Source organism: Mobula birostris, chromosome 23 (genome assembly GCF_030028105.1).
Source record: "Mobula birostris isolate sMobBir1 chromosome 23, sMobBir1.hap1, whole genome shotgun sequence".
NCBI classification, from domain to species: Eukaryota; Metazoa; Chordata; class Chondrichthyes; order Myliobatiformes; family Myliobatidae; genus Mobula; species Mobula birostris.
In genome coordinates this window covers 48,909,713-48,930,509 of record NC_092392.1, presented here as the reverse complement: position 1 = coordinate 48,930,509, position 20,797 = coordinate 48,909,713, and the positions used below count along the sequence as shown (strand labels likewise).

General features: G+C 38.1%; 1 protein-coding gene and 1 long non-coding RNA gene across 11 annotated transcripts in view; one reads left to right on the top strand and one right to left on the bottom strand.

Moving 5' to 3' along the window:
- Positions 1–20,797, top strand: part of eps8a (EGFR pathway substrate 8a, signaling adaptor) — a 234,716-nt gene that overhangs the window by 1,866 nt on the left and 212,053 nt on the right. The window lies entirely within an intron of this gene.
- Positions 1–20,797, bottom strand: part of LOC140186685 (uncharacterized) — a 57,395-nt gene that overhangs the window by 8,657 nt on the left and 27,941 nt on the right. Inside the window, exon 2 of the long non-coding RNA XR_011882915.1 lies at positions 19,905–19,958. This is a non-coding gene — a long non-coding RNA (uncharacterized lncRNA). The remainder of the gene's footprint in view (positions 1–19,904; positions 19,959–20,797) is intronic.

Below are 20,797 nucleotides of genomic sequence, written 5' to 3'. Positions count from 1 at the left end.
TTAGTTTAGTAATTTTGAATGGAAGACAAGAGTTGAACAGGGTACTGGGATTAATTCTCCTGTTCCTCTTTGAAATTGAGCATGAGATCTTTTGTATCCATGAGAAATTTAATTTGCTATCAGCACCTATGGCAGTGCAGCACTTCTCTAGAACTGCTCTAGAGTGCCAGGCTAAATTATTGTGCTTGAACATGGCACAGGGCTTGAATCCACAATGTACTGATCACTGAGTCTGAAGCTGTGCTAGGAAAATAGTGCACATTATCCACTCAGTTTGGATAATTAGGGATGGGCAGCAAATTAGGGTCTTGCCAGCCATGGCTACCTCACATGAACAAATAAAAAAATACCGTTAACTAGTTCAGGAAATGTAAATTTCTTCTAGTTTTATTTCAGTGTTTTTATGTATTAATTTTCTTGGGTTTATTTTGGAAGTTATCGAAAGGATCTCTTACAGAATTATGGTCTCTGGTGGAATTCCAAATTGTTTCATGTTTCAAACTACTTCCAATGGGGCATTTTGTATATGCAAAAGATATTCTTCAAATCTTTTTTGTCACTTTACTGCATTCAAACACTGAGTTTTGAAGTAATGTCCACAGCTGTTATGAATTCTACCAATTGGTTGGAAGATATTGTTTGTTTGGATTAATAATTATTGAGATTAGTAATGTGTGATGTAATTTAAAACTAAACACAAATCATGTTCTGAGTGGTTTGTAACTTAAAAATAATTACTTAAACCACCTGCTTCGTGTTGCCATTTTGTTGTTCCTTTTTACATGAATTTAATCAGAATGTATTTGGGAAGCTGCTCTTAAGAAGAGTCACGGGAAACTCCTTTTACATTTCTTAACCACTTGGCAAAAGCATCTGGTAGGAGAAAGATTGCCAAGTAAACTACACAGTGCTTCATTGGTTTTTATCATTTTAAAGATGTGATTCTCCATTCCAAAGCCTTTAATTTGCTCATTTATTTCTCTTTTTTTGTGTTATATTAATATTTAGTCATATTTTGGTGATTCCTCTCTGATTGTGGTTACTGAAATTTTAAGAGTAAAGTTCTTCAGGGATGTAATTTTGTTGTCTATACACTATTGTAATGATAAGTTACTGAGAAGAAACTCAATTTTGTTGCCTTTTTATCAATCACTTTTTTGCTTTAGCTTCAAAAAAGATTCTAGTTAAGATAGAATTACATAGTTTCAAGAAAGTTGACAATATTTTAGTGATATTTTTAAATTCTAATCTTACTTGAAGAGGATTAAGTTTCTATGGTTCTGTTGTCAGTTGTGAAGTTAGGAATTTAGAATGTCTTTGTGTAAATTCACTTCTTTGACTCCAAAAACTGCTATTAGAGGTGCATGCATTATTTCAATTACAGTCTTAATGTAATGTTTAAATAAGCTATGCTGCAAGACATTCCTGTGGTTACTCCAAATGAATCATGTATAACAGTGAGCACTTGGATCAGACAAGATAGAAACATTAAATCTTGTATACAACCATTAAATCTAGCAGCATAGTTATTAAAACTACTAGTATAGATCTTAGAACAAGAGTGATCCAATTAATTACACTTCTTTTTTTTACCATAGCCTTTTGGTTTTCTTCCCTTCGGGTATTTATCCAGCCTCTCTTGAATGTTATTGTTGAATCTGTTTCTATGATATTTTCAGGCAATGTGTAACATGTCATGTGATTTATCAATTGTTTCTGCTACCTGCTTTATTCTTTAATCTGCCTATTCCATGCAACAATATGAATTAATTTATTCTTGAAAAGAGATGTTCTTGTTTATTCCCTTTGTCAGTTTTTGCTACACTTGGCATGATTATATCACTTTTGCACTGTTGCTATAGTACCCATTTAATGGTTCTTGAAGGTGCAAATAACAACAGTTTTCCAGTTCCGGGATACTGATTCTATTTGTGTGACAGTCACAGATTTCATCACTATTCTTTATTAGCAATGGAGCATGGTTTCGCTGATGTGATGTGGAGATTGGTAGTGGGGAGTGAACATTAGTGGAAGGGAAGGAACTGGAGAATGTTCTCAGCTGATCTGAAGGCGAAGAGTGCATTGTCCTGAAGCTGGAGATATAAGCATGTTGAGTGGTCAATCTCAATTTTGGATCTTTAGCCACTGGATGTGACTACTCTTGCAATAGCTTTGCTACTTACCCTACCTAATCCAAATGTTTCTTGATATTTTTAAGGTTTTAACTTTAATAATACTGCTTTCTGATACTCTAAGTGCCTTTTGATTCCTTGTATAATTTGCCTAGGCTTTGATTGATATAACTACCTCTGCTTTCATTACCTTCCCTGTTATATGATTAAGAGATTCCATAAGACATTGCCCTGCTACAACAAATTGTAGCTCATCAAATTCTGATTGCACTAATGAAGATTTAGCTATATGCAAGTTGACAGTAATTAATACTTAACACAAGTCTTTTTGAGTCCAAGTACACAACATTTATTTTGGGAGTTTAGTTCATATCTATTGCTCTATCGAGTAGAAGCTTCATAAGACCGTAAGACATAGGAGCAGAATTAGGCCATTCAGCCCATTGAGTCTGCTCCACCATTCCATCTTGGCTGATCCCGGATCCCAATCTACCCCATACAACTGCTTTCTCTCCATTATCCTTTGCCCCGATTGATCAGGAAACTATCAACTTCTGCCTTAAATGTACCCACGAACTTGGCCTCCACCGCAGTCTGTGGCAGAGCATTCCATAGATATTCTATTTCAGGATGTAGTTTTAAGAGCCAACAGTGGAGTTGGAGTTGAAAGTGTGATTAGCTACACATATTCCCTTGTCTGAAGATGTGTTATTTGTTAAAGGCATCCATTAGTCCTGTGAGACCATGGATCTGCGCCTGGAAAGTCTTCACTCTCCAGGGTGCAGGCCTGGGCAAGGTTGTATGGAAGACCGGCAGTTGCCCATGCTGCAAGTCTCCCCTCTCCATGACACGGATGTTGTCCAAGAGAAGGGCAAGGGCCGATACAGCTTGGCACCAGTGTCGTCCAGAGTACTGTGTGATTGAGTGTCTTGTTCAAGGACACAACACGCTGCCTGAGCTGGAGCTCGAACTCATGACCTTCAGATAGCTAGTCGAATGCCTTAACCCAGGGGTCCCCAACCTTTTTTGCACCGCAGACCGGTTTAATATTGACAATATTCTTGCAGACCAGCCGATGGGGGGGCGGGGGGGAGGTTAGTATTCAAGTAGGGTTGCCAACTTTCTCACTCCCAAATAAGGGACAAAAGTAGCAGTCAAATACGGGACACTTGTGCTTACCCTGAGAAAGACTACCATGACCATGAAGCCTTGTGCGGGCACCTGTGTGCGCATGCGTGACCTGCACATACATGACGTGCGCATGTGTGTACTTGCGGATTTTTTTCTACAAATCGGTTTTGGCTTAATCTTCCCAATTCTGTTAAGTGAAACTACACTGTACATACATTATTTCTACTTTATACAGGCTGTGTATTTATCATATCATTCCTGCTTTTACTATATGTTAGTGTTATTTTAGGTTTTATGTGTTATTTTGGTATGATTTGATAGGTTATTTGAAGTTCAACAGTGTGTGACAGGGAATGAGGAAAGGTGCAGCTGACTCATATTGTTTCATATCGCCAAATCATATCGTTTCCTCGTGGCCCAGTAGCACATGCTTTGCGGCCCGGTGGTTGGGGACCACTGCCTTAACCACTTGGCCACATGTGTTGTTTGTTACTCTGCACGTAAGCATGAAGCCAGGACTACCTATTGTTACCTTGATAGCAAAATCTGTGCCAATGTGCCAAAATCTTTTGTTTTTTTAGTTTACAAAGGTGTATGTCTTGGAAGTTGACATGCAGTCAATTACAATTGTGCATAAACTTGTAAGTTGCTGATTCTAACAGATTGCTCTGGTTTTCACCAACCATGATAAAAGTTAGATCTTTGTCATTTGACACAAATCTAAACTTCAAGTTGGACAGATTTGCCTTAGTTTCAAAGACCAAATTGGGCGTGGGGTGGCTGGTTAAAAGAACTACCCTAAGCATATGAATGGGCCCCAGCTGCAGCTGTTTTTTTGTTGTTGGCCATATGGAACAATCCCTGATCCAAACGTCTTCTGGCACCTGTCTCCAATTCTGCGCCATCAATTACATTGGGGTGCTTTCTGTGTTTGGGCAGAGCTATCAATTTTGTTATTTTTGTTACTAATTTTCACTCTGCCCTCAAATTCAGAATCAGGTTTAATATCACTGAGCTATGTCATGAAATCTCTTTTGTAGCAGTATATGGCAATACAAAAAGTAAAGTAGTGTTCATAGTTCAAAACTCTGTTGGCAGAGATGAAGGAGTGGTTGAGTGTGCGTCTTCAGGCTCTGGACTGACCACCTGATGGTAACAAAGAGAAGGCATGTCCTGGATGAAGAAGGTCTTTAATGATGGATGCCATCTCTTGAAGCATTGACTGTTGAAGATGCCCTTGATGGTGGGGCAGCTTATGCCCATGATGGAGTTGGCTGAGTTTACATCCCTTTGTAGCGTTTTCTGATCCTGTGCATTGGTACCAGATGGTGATCCCGCCAGACAAAATGTGCTCCATAGTACATCTGTAGAAATTTGCAGGTGTCCTTGGTGACACACAAATTCTCCACAAACTCCGAATGAAGTATAGCCGATGTTGTGCCTTCTTTGTAATTGCGTCAATGTGTTGGTCCCAGGATAGATCTTTAGAGACGTTGGCACCTTGATGAGGACTAGTATGTGTTCTCCTGACTGTCTCTTTCTGAAGTCCACAACCAGTTCCTTGGTCTACCTGACATTGAGTGTAAGGTGGTTGTTGTGACACCATTCAACCAGCTGATCTATGTCACTCCCGTACGCCGCCTGCTCATCATCTGAAATTCTGCCAACAACAGTTGTATTATTGGTGAATTCATAGATGCATTTGAGCTGTGCCTAGACACACATTTAGGAGTGTAGAGAGAGTAGAGCAGTGGCTACGCATGTACACTTGAGGTGTAACTGTGTTGATTATCAATGTGGAGGAGATATTATTTCTGATCTATATTGATTGTGGTCTCCTGATGAGGTCCAGTTGCAGAGGGAGATACGGAGGCCGGGGTTTTGCTGTTTGTTTAGTTCCCTGTCAGGTACACCATCGGGGCCTGGTGCATTGTCAGGGTTTTCCCTCTTGAAATGGATATCACAGGGTTGCTAGATGCTGTAGGGATTTGCACAGTTACAGTTTTATGCTCTTTCAAAGTGTGCATAATTGGGGGATGAGGCTTCACAGCCTTTTATGCTGTCAGGTTTCACCTTGTAGGAACCATTTCCTGCATGTTCCTTATGGACCATTTCTGACAGTTTTTTTCCCTTCTCGGATCTTTGTATCTCCAACTCAGGAGAAAATATATTCATGAATATTAATTATAAACCCACTGATTTCCACAACTATCCTGACTATATACTTTCCCACACTTTTTCTCCTGTAGGGATACCATCCCTCTCTATTTCTCCATCTCCCTGGCCTTCTCCTCAGCATAGTGAGGCCACATGCAAACTTGAAAATGAGACCTTGAATTCCACTTGGATAGTCTACAGTGTAACGCTATGAATTTTCTTTCCTCAGTTTCAGGTAACCCACGCACCCAGTGTTTCTTTCCCATTCACACTGGTTCCTCCAGGTTTTCTTTAGCTTTGTTAATTTTTTCCTTCACCACCCCCCCCCCCACTCATATCTATTTTCCACCTGGTTCTACCATCTTTGATTTGTCTGTTTTCACCTTTCACCCATCAACCTCTGTCCCTTAAACTCACATCCATTCTTATTGGTTCCTTTCTATTGCTTCCAGCCTCTGTCTCCTAAACCTTTTCCATTCTCATACCTGGCTCCACCTGCCCATTGTCCTCCACTTCATCTGATTCCACCTATTGTACTGTCTCACCCTTCTCTGTCATCTCTTTATATTTACTGTATTTCCTCTGCATTCTGTCCTGAAACATTGACCATCCCTTTGCTTCCACAGCTGTTGTTTAACCTCTATTTGATGTTTTTCTCGCAATAAGATCTGCCTGATTGCTTCTCCATTTTTATATCACATATGCCATCTGCTTTAGGTACTTGTTAGAAACTAGTGCTTTTTCAAAAATAGATCATTTGCTATTTAGAAATGTGAAATGGTGTGGGTGGGTGGGGAAATGATGCAAGGAATTTGGAATGTTACTGATGGTGAGAACCACATTCTTTCCCTTTACTATCAGCTAGTATTGCCATTAACTCTGATGTCGTGAGCATGGTACATTAGACAGCTCATAGTACGTTGTTCTAATGCATCTTCAGCCTAATTTGTAGAACAGGCTAACCAACTATAAAGACACAAGACTTGTTTGAACTAGGTTCATATTTACCTTTTATTGGATCCAAGGACAGATGCTAGAGATTGTGCCTGAAAAATAATTTAACTATCTAAGATTGGAAATGTCTGACACGGTCTGTACCATTGGCAATTCACTGAATGTGGCTTCTGTTGAACATTTAACAGGTTTTTTGTCTAGCAGTGTTGGAATAAGCTTATTATGGAGAAAATATTGCATTAACAATTCATACATCCTTTATTGTGGTCTGGTTTGTTTCTTTAAAAGTGGACTGATTTAATCTCGGTGCATAGCTTGCTTTCAAAATAACATTTCATAATTTTTTCAGCAATGTATTCACTATTGAAAATTAAAATGACTTTGGCTGTTTTAATTGAATTGTATTATTTTTGTGCTAAAATTCCTTTGGCATTTTCTACATAGTGAAATCTGGGATTTGTTTTGTTCAACCAATGAGCGATTAAAGCAATATATTTAAATCATACCATCGTAGTTACTTAGTGACAAGTTGGCATATTAGTACTGTGAATAGTGCAGGTGGCATATCGCAGGCGCAGTATTTGTATCTGCTGTGTGAAATTCCAGATTGTAGCTTTATTTATGTTGGAAGTTTTTTTTGCACCAATATGAAATCATTGAATATTAAGCTCTGTCCTTGATGAAGTATGAAAAAGCCGTTTCTAATTTGATGTTTCTACTTGGTTTTCAAATTTGTTAAAATGAAAAAAGCTACCTCTTCCCCATGGATTCTTAGATTTGAGGAAATAGTGCAGAGCAAAAACAAGATTAAAACAGTACTTGAAATATATTTGAGAGGGAAGGCTGTTTTGGTAATATTGGATTGAATTGAATGATCTTTATTGTCATCATACATAGGTACAATGAAACTGTTTGGCTGGTGAAGCGGAAAAAGTAAAATAGAAATAGTTGGTGATGCAGGCTGTGGATGTCATTACTAATCATGGTATAAGATGTACTGTTAAGCTAATTTAAATGTTGTAACTAATGGGTAAATTTAAATATTTTAATATTTAATGATTTGTTTGCTAATCTGAATTGTGTATCAGTGAAGGTGTGTTTTGTGTAGGATTGAAGATAAAAGTGAGAGTTCAGCAAGAGATTCTGAGCAATGGCAGAAATGGAATGTTGAATTGAAGGTGAAGGATAGAAATGATCAAGCTGATCAAAAGATAAGGCGGGAGAGGAATTTGTCCAAAATCAGTATGGCCATTTAGGGCCGTAAAACATTGTTAAAAATATATACCCTCAAAGAATAAATCACTGCCTGCAGCCGATAGCGTCATCAGAGCTATGTTGGATTCACTCATGATAGAATTGCTGAGTTTATGTAGGATTTCTGGAAAGCTGGATATTGACCACTTGACTATTTGTGTAAGAATGTGGACGGCTTGGTCCCCTGAACATTCCATCACTCAGTGCCATTGTGCCTGATATGAGGCCTCCGTTGGTCAGTGTCCTAGCTGTCTAGATACATAAGTCTGGGTAGTACAACAGGAGAGCAAGCTGTTGCCCATGTAGCAGGCTTCTGCTCTCTACGCAAAGAATGAACCCAAAGGAAAGACAGAGACCGATACAGTTTGGCACCAGTAGCGTCGCAGGAGTTGTCACTCAGTGTTCAACTCCATGTAGGACAACCTTACGGACTCCAGCTCTAGATTTTTCCCTTGGAGTATACTCCTGAAGCCTTCCCAATGAGGGGATATAGCAGCAAAGCAGCAGAGGTTTGAGATCGGATCAGGACTCCTAGATGAGCTGCCATCCATGGCTGACAAGCCCTATCTGCCCATAGTGACTGGTTTTAAGGCAACAAGAAACCTGCTTTGCCCCTTCTGTCAGTAGAAACGGTACCGCTGGGCTTAGTAGATAATCCTCATGTGAAGGCCAGGAGCTGGATTTGGTTGTCAGAGGCTATTTGAGGTGCACACCATTGGGAGCATTTAATGGGTAGTGGGAGCTTGTCCCAATTATCCCCCCCGCCCCCTCCCCGCTATAACAACCTTAAGTGCCTGATATACATGTAAATGAATACTGCTTTGTGGCTAGGGTGGTAATGGTAACGACCTTCAGTGTCTGATATATATGTAAATGAATACTACTTTTTGGTTAGGATGGCAATGGTTGTCTGTTTCTTGACTTGTCTCTATTTCTTGTGTTGTATCAGAGTTCAGCTATGTAACTGAACTCCTGTTTCCTTTTAACAGAGAAGAGATTGGTATAATGGTAATGTGCCTTTGTGTGTAGATTGTAACTCCATGTTCTGGTGATCCCATTGTGACCGATACTAGTGAATTGACAAAAATAGTAAATGTAATAATGTGAAGTATAAATAGAAAAAAGTAAAAGTAAATACTGTAAAAATGGAAATTTTAAACAGAACAATGACAGAAATAATCTAGCATGCCAGGAGTGTCTGTGGAGAGTGAGACAGTTGACCTTTCAAGATTAATGATCTTTTATCAGTATAGGTTTTGATGATGAACTGTTGACCTGAGCAGTTAGCCCACAGGGATTTTGGTTTGCTGCTGTCCTACCTGGTGTGGTACTTCCAGTATTTCACAGAAAGCAATGTGGGAAAATAATGGAATAACTCTTGAATTTGAACAGAATGGTTCCTTGTCCTTTCTGCCATCATTGTTGATATTAAAGTAGTTTTGAGCCTTAGTTTGAAATAGGAGCTTCATAGGAAAGTGCACTTGATTATTTTTTGTCACATTTAATTAGAAAATTTTTGATTTCTCTGTGGACGAATCACAATGGGAATTTATCTTGCTCCGCAAAAGCTATTATTGCTATGTGCTTCGTTTTTTATCTGCTGTTTGATTGCCTTTGTTAACTTTCAAAGTAAAACTTTTACCCCAGTATTATGCAGATATTGCTTGGGAAACATTTTGGTGACAATGCAGTGAAATTGTTTATTCTGAAACTTATGTGACTTCTGTTTATTCTATAATTGTTATTCCTAATACGTAGGATGATTTAATGGCCAGGAAAATTATTGATGCCAGTCAAAACAGGTTATTTGAATAGAGTATAATTCACAATCAAAAGTATTTATTATAAAAATATATATTTTTCCAAATACTTCTTTGCAACTTTATTATACATTTCACAGGGATTGATCCAAATTAATAATCAAGCAGGTGCAGTGTTTGTTCGATCATGTTTAATTACTTGTTGAATACATGCAATTTTTTTTCTCAGACATGATCACATCTGGTTAGGTGAAGTGAAGAAGCATCTGGGAGTGTTGTGGTTGTATATAATATTGTTTTATTGGAAGATTTTCCTATCCCTGAGAGAAGAACTTAAATGCTCGAGTCTGTCCATTTGATTGAGATAAACCAAATGGACAGTAAACCTGAAGGATGAATTTATGGAATGTATGCAAGATGTTTTCCAGATCAACACGTTGAGAAATCAACCAGGAAAAGTCGGTTCTAGATAGCAATATGCAGTGAGGAAGATTTAATCATCTTATTGCAAAGGGAGCCTTTAGTGTGACCATAACATGTTTGAATTTTACATTGTTTGAAAGTAATCTGGTTTTCTTAAATTTCAATTGAAACAAACGAAAGAAATTGATTGGGAAGATACACTGTGACCACTTTATTAGGTATACCTTGTTAATGCAAATATTTACATAGCCAATTATGTGGCAGCAACTCAGTGCATGGTCAAGAGGTCTAATTGTTGTTCAGATCAAACATCAGAAATGGGAAGAATTGTCATCTTAGTGAATTTGACCATGAGGTTATTGGTGCTGCCAGACAGTGTGATTTTAGTAACATTGAAACTGCTGATCTTCTGGGATTTTCACGTACAAGTCTCTTCAAGTTTAGAGAGAATGCAGTGTGTGCCAGTCCTTGGGGGGGTGGGAAGCACCTTGTTAATGAGTGAGGTCAGAGGAGAATGGCCAGACTGGTCCAAAGCTGACAGGAAGTTGACTGTAACTCAAATAACTATTCAAACAACAATGGCGTGCAGAAGAGCATCTCTGAACATGCAACACTTCAAACTTTGAAGTGGATAGGCTACAGCAGCAGAAGACCACATTGGGTTATACTCCGTACCTAATAAAGAGGTCATTGAGTGTATATTGATGGATATGACTGTGGTCAGGCGATACCAGGCATTTAAGCCTAAAATCAGTAAGAGGGAAAATGCTGAAATATAGATTTAAATATAGAATAATAGAAAACTTTCAAGAGGATAATAGCATTGACTAGAGTTGTCATGGATTTGTGTGGGGGAGATCATGTTTGTCTGATAGATTGGAGTCTTTGTGGTTGTGACTCTTAGAATAGATGAAGGGGGCTATGGTAATTCAGTGCATCCAGAATCTCAACCTGACACTGGAGGTTGGTCAACAAGGTTTCAGTACATAGAATTGGGATAACAACATTGGCAACATGGATTGAGAAATGGTTTACAGAGGGAAAAAAAAATTGGAGTTAATGGATCTTTTCAGGTTGGCAGGCCATTGTGAGTGGGATTCTACCTAAATTTATGCAGACTGTTTATTCTGCAACTAGGATCAGTGCTGGGGTCTCAACTACTCACACACTTATCAATGATTTAAGTTCTGGGGCGTCCACAACTTAGAGATTCTATCGTGGGCCCAACATATTGATGCAATCATGAAGAAGGTATAGCAGTGGCTATACTTCATCAGGAGTTTGAATAGATTTGTTATGCCACCAAAAATTCTAGCAAATTTCTACAGATATACTGTGGAGAGCATTCTGGTTGCATCACTGCCTGATAAGGAGGCTCCAATGCATAAGATTGAAAAAGGCTACAGAGGGTTGTAGACTCAGCCAGATCAATCGCAGGCACTAGCCCCTCTCCCCCCATCATTTAGGATATCTTAAAAAAGCAGTGCTTCAATAAGGTGGCATCTATCGTTAAGTGCCCTCACCATCTGGGACATGCCATCTTCACATTGCTACCATCAGGGAGGAGGTACAGGATCCTGAAAAAGTACACTTAACATTTTAGGAATAGCTTCTCCCTCCACTATCAGATTTTTGAACTCATGAACACTATCTCACTATTCCTCTTTTACACTATTTATTTAAGCTTCATTGTCCCGCGCTCTATTGCTGCCATACAATGGCGAGTTTTACAGTATGCTTCAGTGATGATAAACCTGATTCTGATTTGGTCTGAGGAATTAGCTGTCATGTTTCCAGGTTTGCTGATGATACAAAATCAGGTGGAATTGTGAGTTGTTAGGAAGGTGTGGAGAGTCTTAAGAGAGGTATGGACAAATTTGGAGTGTACATAAATATTGCAGATGCATAGAATATGAAAGAATGTAGGTCATCTGTTGAGCAAAACAGAAAAGTGTAGTTTTAAATGTGCAGAGCTATATTGAAAGGGACAACTGCATACAGTTCTGGTCACCATATTATAGAAAAGATGTGACAGCACATGAGAGGGTACAGAGCAGATTCATCAGTATGTTGCCTTGCATTAAACAGTTCAGTTGTGTGGAGACTGGAGAAACTAGATCTTTTTTCTCCTTGAAGAAGAGGTTAAGAGGTGACATGATTGAAGTCTATAAAAATCAAAAGCATAGATGGGGAGGAAACATTTTCCTATATTGGAGCTAGATACAATTAATGTACATGTATATAAGACAAGGAAGAAGAGATTTGGAAGGGATGTGGAAGGGAGATTTGGAAGGGATACAGTTCATCCACATAGTGTTAATTAATTTGGAACAGGCCCAGAGAGTATGTAGTTGAAGGTAGCTCACTGACAACATTCATAAAGTATTTAGCTGAGTACTAAAATTATTTGGGTCAGAATGCTATGGACCAGATTCTGGGAGATGGGGTTAATGTGGAAGGCTGCCCATTGAGCAGCATGTTGGGCTGAATGGCCTGCTTTCATGCTCAAAATCTGTCAAAGTAACTTTATTATTAAAGTACATGGATGTAACCATATATTAGCTTGAAAATCATTTTCTTGCAGCATTCACAGTAGAACAAAGAATTACAATAGAATCAATGAAAAAGTACACACAAAGACTCACAGCTAGTCAATGTGCAAGAGAAGACAGTAATACTGAGAACTTGTATTGTAGAGTCCTTGAAAGTGAGTCTATGGTTGTGAAATGAGTTCAGAGTTGGGAAGAGTGAAGTTTTCCATGCTGGTTCAGGAGCTTGATGGTTGAAGTGTAATAACTGTTCCTAAACTTGGTGGTATGGGACTTAAGTCTCCTGTACCTCTTTCCCAATAGCAGCAATAAGAAGAGGGCTTGGCCAGGATGGTGTGGGTCTTTAGGGTGTTACATACCTCAAGGAGATCTTGTGACTTTCTTGTGAGAATGATGTAATTGTCTTTTGGAGGTCACCAGATGTAATTTTGCCGCCGGTGAGGTCACGTGATGACATGTTCACCACGGGTATAAAAGGGAAGACCTCAGGTGACTCAGTTAGTTTTTAGTTTTCCAGTTAGAACGTCAAGGAGATGCTCCGCTCCGCTGTGTATTTGCAGTATGACGCAGTTTTGATTTTAAACAGAGTTTTAAGTTCTAATGTAAGGTACAGAAATCTGAGCCGGCAGTTTGACCAATCGCTGCTAGATTTGTTGATGTAGCTTTTGAGTGATATTGGAGAGTGAAGACTTTATCGAAGTACAGGAGATGAAGGATTAAGAGAAGTCGGGAATGTTCGGCAGTTTAATAAAGGATCGACCTTATTGAGTTTTCGTTGAAGAAGTAGCAACCTGCATTAAAGATAACTCTTGCCAAAAGAACAAGGAAGTTCATGCAAGGTGCTGTCTAAAAATTAAGGTCAGTTGTTTTAAGCCGTTTATTTCCTTCATCGTGAATCCTTTGGACAGAACCAGCAGGAAAGTCGCGTCTACGAAGAAATCCTTCTCCAGAGAAGTCTCTCCCAATTGAATGCATAAATCTGTTGGACTTTCGAATGTACGATTTAAGAACTGTATTTGACTTTATCGCTTTAAGAACTGTTTTCGCATTTATCGCTTTAAGAATCAGTACCGAGCGATGACTTGTTGAACAGTTGCATAGCGGTTAACTTCTGGTTAAGGTTTTCGTTTGTTTTTATTGTTTATCCGTGTTTATCAAATGTTTGGTTGTTTTTATATAACCTGACTCGATTGTTATTCATTGTTGCCGGTTACGTAACATATTTTGTGGGGGCTCGCGGGATCTTGTTCCAAATTTTTGAGTTTAAGTGCTGGTTTAATTGTCATTCTGATTTGGAAAAGGGAAATACCCTTTTTATTTAGTTTGATTGTTGTGTGAGTGGTATTCGGCAGCAATGAATATTATGAGGAAATATGGATTCGCCTGACCCGGAGTTTTTAGTGAATGCGAGAAAATCTGTTGTATCGGAGATTGCTAGGAGGTTGGATATTAAGGGAATTATGAATGGAACCACAAAGGCCTTAATTCAAAGAAAAATCGCTGAGCATTATATTAGTTTGAAAATATTTGATGATGAGGTGTTAGGTTTCCAGTGAGTAATCTGGAAATGCAGTTACATCTTGAACAGATAAAGTTTGAAAGATTTAAAGCAGAAATGGCCAAAAGAGAGGCTAATGAAAAAAGGGAATTTGAAGAAAGAGAGCAAAATAAACTAAGGGAACTTAAAGAAAGAGAAGCTGAAAACCAGAGGAAATTTGAGTTAGAGATGGAGAAATTAAGGATGGGAAATCAGTCTTCTGGTTCTAAGAAACAGTTTATTGCAAGTCGTGAGGTTATTTTGGCTCCTCCATTTAATGAAGCTGAAGTGGACAAATATTTCCAGCATTTTGAAATTGTTGCTCTGAGTTTAGGGTGGCAAAAGAGCAATGGCCAGTGATGTTACAAAGTGTAATTAAAGGCAAGGCACAACAAGTTTATACAGCTTTAAATGCTGATCAAGCATTGGATTATGATATTGTTAAACAGCATATATTAAAGGCATATGAGTTGGTTCCAGAAGCGTATAGAGAAAGATACAGAAATTTGAAGAAATTGATGGAAAAGACTTACGTGGAATTTGCCTATGAGAAATCTGTGTGTTTTGAGAGATGGGTTTCCTCTAAGAATGTGAATGAGGAGTATAACAAATTAAAAGATTTGATTTTACTGGAGGAATTTAAAGTAAAATCAAATTCCTGTTGAAGTGAGAACATACTTAAATAAAAGGGACACTGCTACATTGCAGGAGACTGCTAAATTAGCTGATGAGTATGCTTTAATTCATAAGAATAAATTTTCTCCAGGGAGAACTTTTAAAAGGAAAAATAGCACTGAGAGTCAAGGTAAACCAGAAATTAAACCTGAAGTTAGTGAGAAAAGTAAGGATGAAGGGAGACATGTGAAGGAAAGACATTTTGGTATTATTTGTAATTATTGTAAAAAAACCTGGACATGTAGTAGATAACTGCTTTTGATTGAAGAAGAAAGAGAAAGAAGCCGTCCCAATATGTGCAGCATATTGAAAAACCTGTAAAGCCACAGGTTCAGAAAATACTAATGAAGATTTGTCAGAATCTGACCAAGTTTAAAAGGGATATGAACATTTTATAACAGAAGCATTTGTATCCTTGAAGGATCCAATTCAGTACCAATAAGAATACTTAGAGATACTGGAGCTTCTCAATCACTAATATTAGACAGTGTGCTGAAGTCTAGTGATGAGTCTGACATCAGTGAAGTGAACTATATAAGAGGAGTTGGGAGTCCCCTTCTGCCAGTACATTTACATAGAGTAATTTTAAGGTCAGGATTAGTTACAGGGGTTGTTAAAAATAGGACTACAATCCAGTTTACCTGTGAATGATGTTTCTCTTTTGTTAGGGAATGACTTAGCAGGTGGACAAGTTTTTCCGGAAGTACATTTGGCAATAAATCCTAATTCTGAGGAACCACAGAGGGATTCTAACACAGATTCTTCCTGTGTTGTAACAAGAGCTATGACTGATATACAGGATGAGGTTGTTGCCCATGACTGTTCAAATCAAGATTCGAATTTTGAGGCTGTATCAGAAACTTTCTTACCTTCATTATTTGATCAGGATTTTGGTAGTAAGTCATGAAGATTTGTCTTTATCTCGGAAGGAGATGATAGCAGAGCAGGGTAGAGATCCTGAGATAGTTAAATTAAAGGGAGTATTAATGAGAAAGTGGAGATCACCTATAATTCCTGCTAGTTAGGAATGGAAAGTTAATCATCAGGTAGTAGTTCCTAAAGTTTATCGAAATGAGATTTTAACTATGGCTCATAGTATACCTTTGGGTGGTCATTTAGGTGTAAAGAAAACTATGAACAAGGTTTCTAAGCATTTTTATTGGCCTAGTTTAAGAACAGATGTGGTGACATTTTGTAGAATGTGTCATACGTGTCAAATTGTGGGTAAACCTAATCAGGTTAGTCCAGTGGCCCCACTGCAACCAATTCCAGTATTTGGTGAGCCGTTCTCAAAAATCATTGTAGACTGTGTAGGTCCTTTACCAAAAACTAAAACTGGACATCAATATTTGTTAACTATTATGTGCACAGTGTCTAGGTTTCCAGAGGCAGTACCTCTTAGGAATATAACAGCCAAAACTGTGACAAAGGCTCTTATAAAATTTTTTACTTATTTTGGGTTGCCTAAGGAAATACAATCGGATCAAGGTAGTAATTTTATGTCTGGATTGTTTCAGCAGATAGTTTATAAACTGGGAGCAAAACAGATTATCTCATCAGCCTATCATCCAGAATCACAAGGAGCCTTGGAGAGATTTCATTCTACATTAAAAACTATGATTAGGACGTATTGTGTGGAAAATGAAAAGGACTGGCATGAAGATATACATTTACTATCTTTTGCAGTAAGGGAGGCAGTACAGGAATCATTAGGTTTTAGTCCTTTTGAACTTGTGTTTGGGCATAGAGTTCGAGGACCTTTGGCTTTGTTGAAGGAACAGTGGATTAATAAAGAGGTGCACACTAATTTGCTAGATTATGTTTTAAAGTTTAAAGAAAGATTATATAAAGCTTGTAGCTTGGCAGAGGAAAATTTAAAATTGGCTCAAGAGAAGATGAAGACTTGGTATGATAAGGGAGCTAGAATGAGGTTATTTAAGCCTGGGGCTAAGGTGTTGGTTCTTTTCCCAGTGCAAACGAACCCATTACAAGCTAAATTTCATGGTCCTTATGAGGATAAATCTAAAGTAAAAACCCCAGATCGAAGAAAGACAACACAGCTATGTCATATATATATATATATATATATATATATATATATATATATGATAAAACCGTATTATGAGAGAGAAGCTGCTACTATGATTGTTGTGATCAATTATGAGTCTGATCTTGATAAAAACTTAATGGATGATTCATCTGAAATTCATTTTAAACCCAACATTATTTCAGCCAGGTTACCAAATTCAAAAATTCTAGAAAATATTGATGAAAAATTAGCTCATTTACAGCCAGAGCAGAGAGAGCAGATGAAACAATTAATTTTTATATATCGGGATTTATTTCTAGATGTTCCTAGAAGAACCACCGTAGCTACACATGATGTAGATGGTGGAGATGCAAAACCCATAAAACAACATCCGTATCGAATGAACAGGGAAAAATCTGAACTTGCTGAACAAAAAATTAAGTATATGTTAGAGAATGATATTATTAGACATTCTAATTCGAATTGAAGTTCACCGTGTGTTATGGTGCCTAAGCCAGACAATAGTATTAGGTTTTGTACAGATTACAGGAAGGTGAATGCTGTGATTAAAAACTGATGCATATCCAATCCCTAGGGTAGATGATTGTGTAGGTAAAGTTGGACAAGCCAAATTCCTTACAAAGATTGATTTGTTAAAAGGTTATTGATGTGTTCTATTGACGGATAGAGGTAGAGAGATTTCTGCATTTGTAACCCCATCTGGGTTATATGAATATAATGTTCTTCCATTTGGGATGAAGAATGCACCAGGTACTTTTCAGAGGATGATTAATAGTGTAATTCATGGATTAAAAGATACAGATGCCTATATTGATGATTTAGTTATAGGAAATAATACGTGGAAAGCGCATATTACTGCGGTGGAGAAACTATTTGAGAGACTTTCAAAAGCTAACTTAACTATTAATTTAGCTAAAAGTGAATTTGGTCATGCCACAGTGACTTACCTTGGTTATGTTGTGGGTCAAGGAAAATTAGCTCCTGTTCAAGCAAAAGTTCAGGCAACTTTAGAGGTACCCATTCCAACTGGTAAGAAAACTCTTAGAAGATTCTTGGGTATGGTAGGATATTACAGAAAATTTTGTAAGAATTTTGCGAGTATTGCTCTTCCATTAACTAATCTCTTGAAGAAAAATGAAAAGTTTGTTTGGACAGAGCCTTGTCAGGAAGCATTTGATAAATTGAAAACTATAATGTGTAGTCAACCTGTACTTAAATCTCCTGACTTTGAAAAAAACATTTTCGTTAGCTGTAGATGCTAGTGATGAAGCTGCAGGAGCAGTGTTACTTCAAAAAGATGAGGGTGATGAAGTTGATCGTCCGGTAGCTTACTTTTCTAAGAAATTTAATGCCCATCAAAGAAATTATCCAACAATAGAAAAGGAATTATTGTCTCTTGTTTTGGCTTTACAACATTTTGAAGTGTATGTTAGTACTACTCATAAACCACTCACAGTTTATACCGATCATAATCCGTTAGTGTTTTTGAATAAGATGAAAAACAAAAATAGAAGATTATTAAGTTGGAGTTTAATGTTACAGGAGTATAATATTTTGATCACTCATATTAAGGGTAAAGATAATGTGATCGCTGATTGTCTATCTAGATGTTAAATGTACAATGTAAATTTTTTTATGGAGTGGTATTTTAACATTTGTAACATCTACTGTATATTAGTTTGTAAAGTGCTGAAAGATGAGACTGTATATATTGTGTATGTTTTATACCTTTGTATTTTTTTGTGTAAATTGTTAATTATCAAAATTTTGTTCCTTAAGAGACCAAATTTTTTTTTGGAGGGAGGTGTTACATACCTCAAGGAGAACTTGCGACTTTCTTGTGAGAATGATGTAATGGTCTTTAGGAGGTCACCTGATGTAATTTTCCCGCTGATGTGAGATCACGTGATGACATGTTCACCACGGGTATAAAAGGGAAGACGTCAGGTGACTCAGTTAGTTTTTAGTTTTCCAGTTAGAATGTCAAGGAGATACTCCACTCCGCTGTGTATTTGCAGTATGACGCAGTTTTGATTTTAAACAGAGTTTTATGTTCTAATGTAAGGTACAGAAGTCTGAGCCAGCAGTTTGACCAATCGCTGCTAGATTTATTGATGTAGCTTTTCAGTAGTATTGGAGAGTGAAAACTTTATTGAAGTACAGGAGATGAAGGATTAAGAGAAGTTGGGAATGTTCGGCAGTTTAATAAAGGATCGACTTTATTGAGTATTCATGAAGAAGTAGCAACCTGCATTGAACATAACTCTTGCCAAAAGAGCAAGGAAGTTCATGTAAGGTGCTCTCTAAAAATTAAGGTCAGTTATTTAAAGCCGTTTATTTCCTTCATCGTGAATCCTTTGGACAGAATCAGCAGGAAAGTCGCGTCTACGAAGAAATCCTTCTCCAGAGAAGTCTCTCCCAATTGAATGCATAAATCTGTTGGGACTTTCGAATGTACCATTTTAAGAACTATATTTGACTTTACCGCTTTAAGAACTGTTTTTGCATTTATCGCTTTAAGAATCAGTACCAAGTGACAATTTGTTGAACAGCCACATAGCGGTTAACTTCTGGTTAAGGGTTTTGTTTGTTTTCATTGTTTATCCGTGTTTAATAAATGTTTGGTTGTTTTTATATAACCTGACTCAATTGATATTCATTGTTGCCGGTTGTGTAACAGGGTATGCTGCTTTCTTATGGCAGCACTTGTAGATGTGCTCAATTGTGGGAGGGCTTTGCCTGTGATGGATTGGGATATATCCATCATTTTTTTTTTGTAAGCGTTTCCCTACTAGACTCTGATGCAACCAGCAGTCAGGATACTCTCCACTGTGCATCATTGTCGAAGTTCTAGGTGACATGCCAAATCTGCGCAAACTCCCAAGAAAGTAGAGGCACTTCTGTGCCTTATTTGTAATGCTGGTCACAGAACAGAAACTCTGATATAATGCCAAGGACTTTAAAGCGACAGACCCCCTCCACCTCTGATTTCCCCCTAATGGATAATAGCTTATGGGCCTCCAGTTTCTTCCTTCTCTAGTCAATAATCAACTCCTTAGTTTTTCTGACATTGAGTGAGAGGTTGTTGCTGTGGTATCGTTCAACCAGATTTTCAATCTCCCTCTTGAATGCTGATTTGACGCCACCTTTGATTTGTCACCAGCAGCAGTGGTGTTGTCAGCAAACTTAAATATTGCATTGGAGGTGTATTGGCCTCATAGTTGTAGGTATAAAGTGAGTAGACATGGGGGTGGGGGCTAAGCATACAGCCTTGTGACGCACCTGTGCTGATGGAAATTGTGGAGATGTTGTTGTCAATCCGAACTGACTGCGGGTCTGCAAGTGAGAAAATTGAAGATCAAATTACACAAGAAGTATAATGCAATTCAAGCTACTATATTAACTTATTTGATGTCACCCAGCAAATATATTCTCATAATTCTATCAGTCTCTTCCCCACCTTCTTTGCTACCGAAAACTAGCATTTCCCCTCATTTCCAGTTCTGATGAAAGGTCTCCTCTGTTTCTATTTACAAGGAATGTTGCCTGATGTGGTGAGTGGTTCCATACATTCACTTATTTCACATTTTCAGAATTTTTTTCTTTAGTATCAATTGCATTGTCCTCTGTGATCTCTGCCAAAGTTGTGTGCATGTAATGAAATTAAAACATCCATTGATCTGTTTGCAGTCTTTGTGATTGTGTGCAGCATCCCCCTCATCCATTTGAGTGGGACTGTCCAGGGGGATTTTCATGTCAAAGGTAGAATCTTCTGGACTGATTTCTCTTCCCATTCACTTGGTCTATTACTGACATTTCTCTCCCTTTTCTCGATCTGCCTCCATCTTTAGAAACAAACTGGCTACTGAAATGTTTTATAAACTTCCCAATTCCCACAGCTATCCTGATTATACTTCTTCCCATCCTATCTCCTTCTCTCAGTTCCTTCGTCTCTGTCACATCTGTTCTCAGGATGCGGCTTTCCTTTCCAGGACATCAGGGATGCCCTTCTCCATCACAGAACGGGGTTCCCTTCCTCCACCATTGTTGCTGCCCTTACCCCTCCTAGCTACCTACTGCCTGTTACGCTGCTGGCATTTAGGGCAGCAGTGAAGGTCCTCCATCTCTAGTAGTGTTCAGGGCTTCTTCTTTCATCGTGTCAGTAGCTTGGTTTT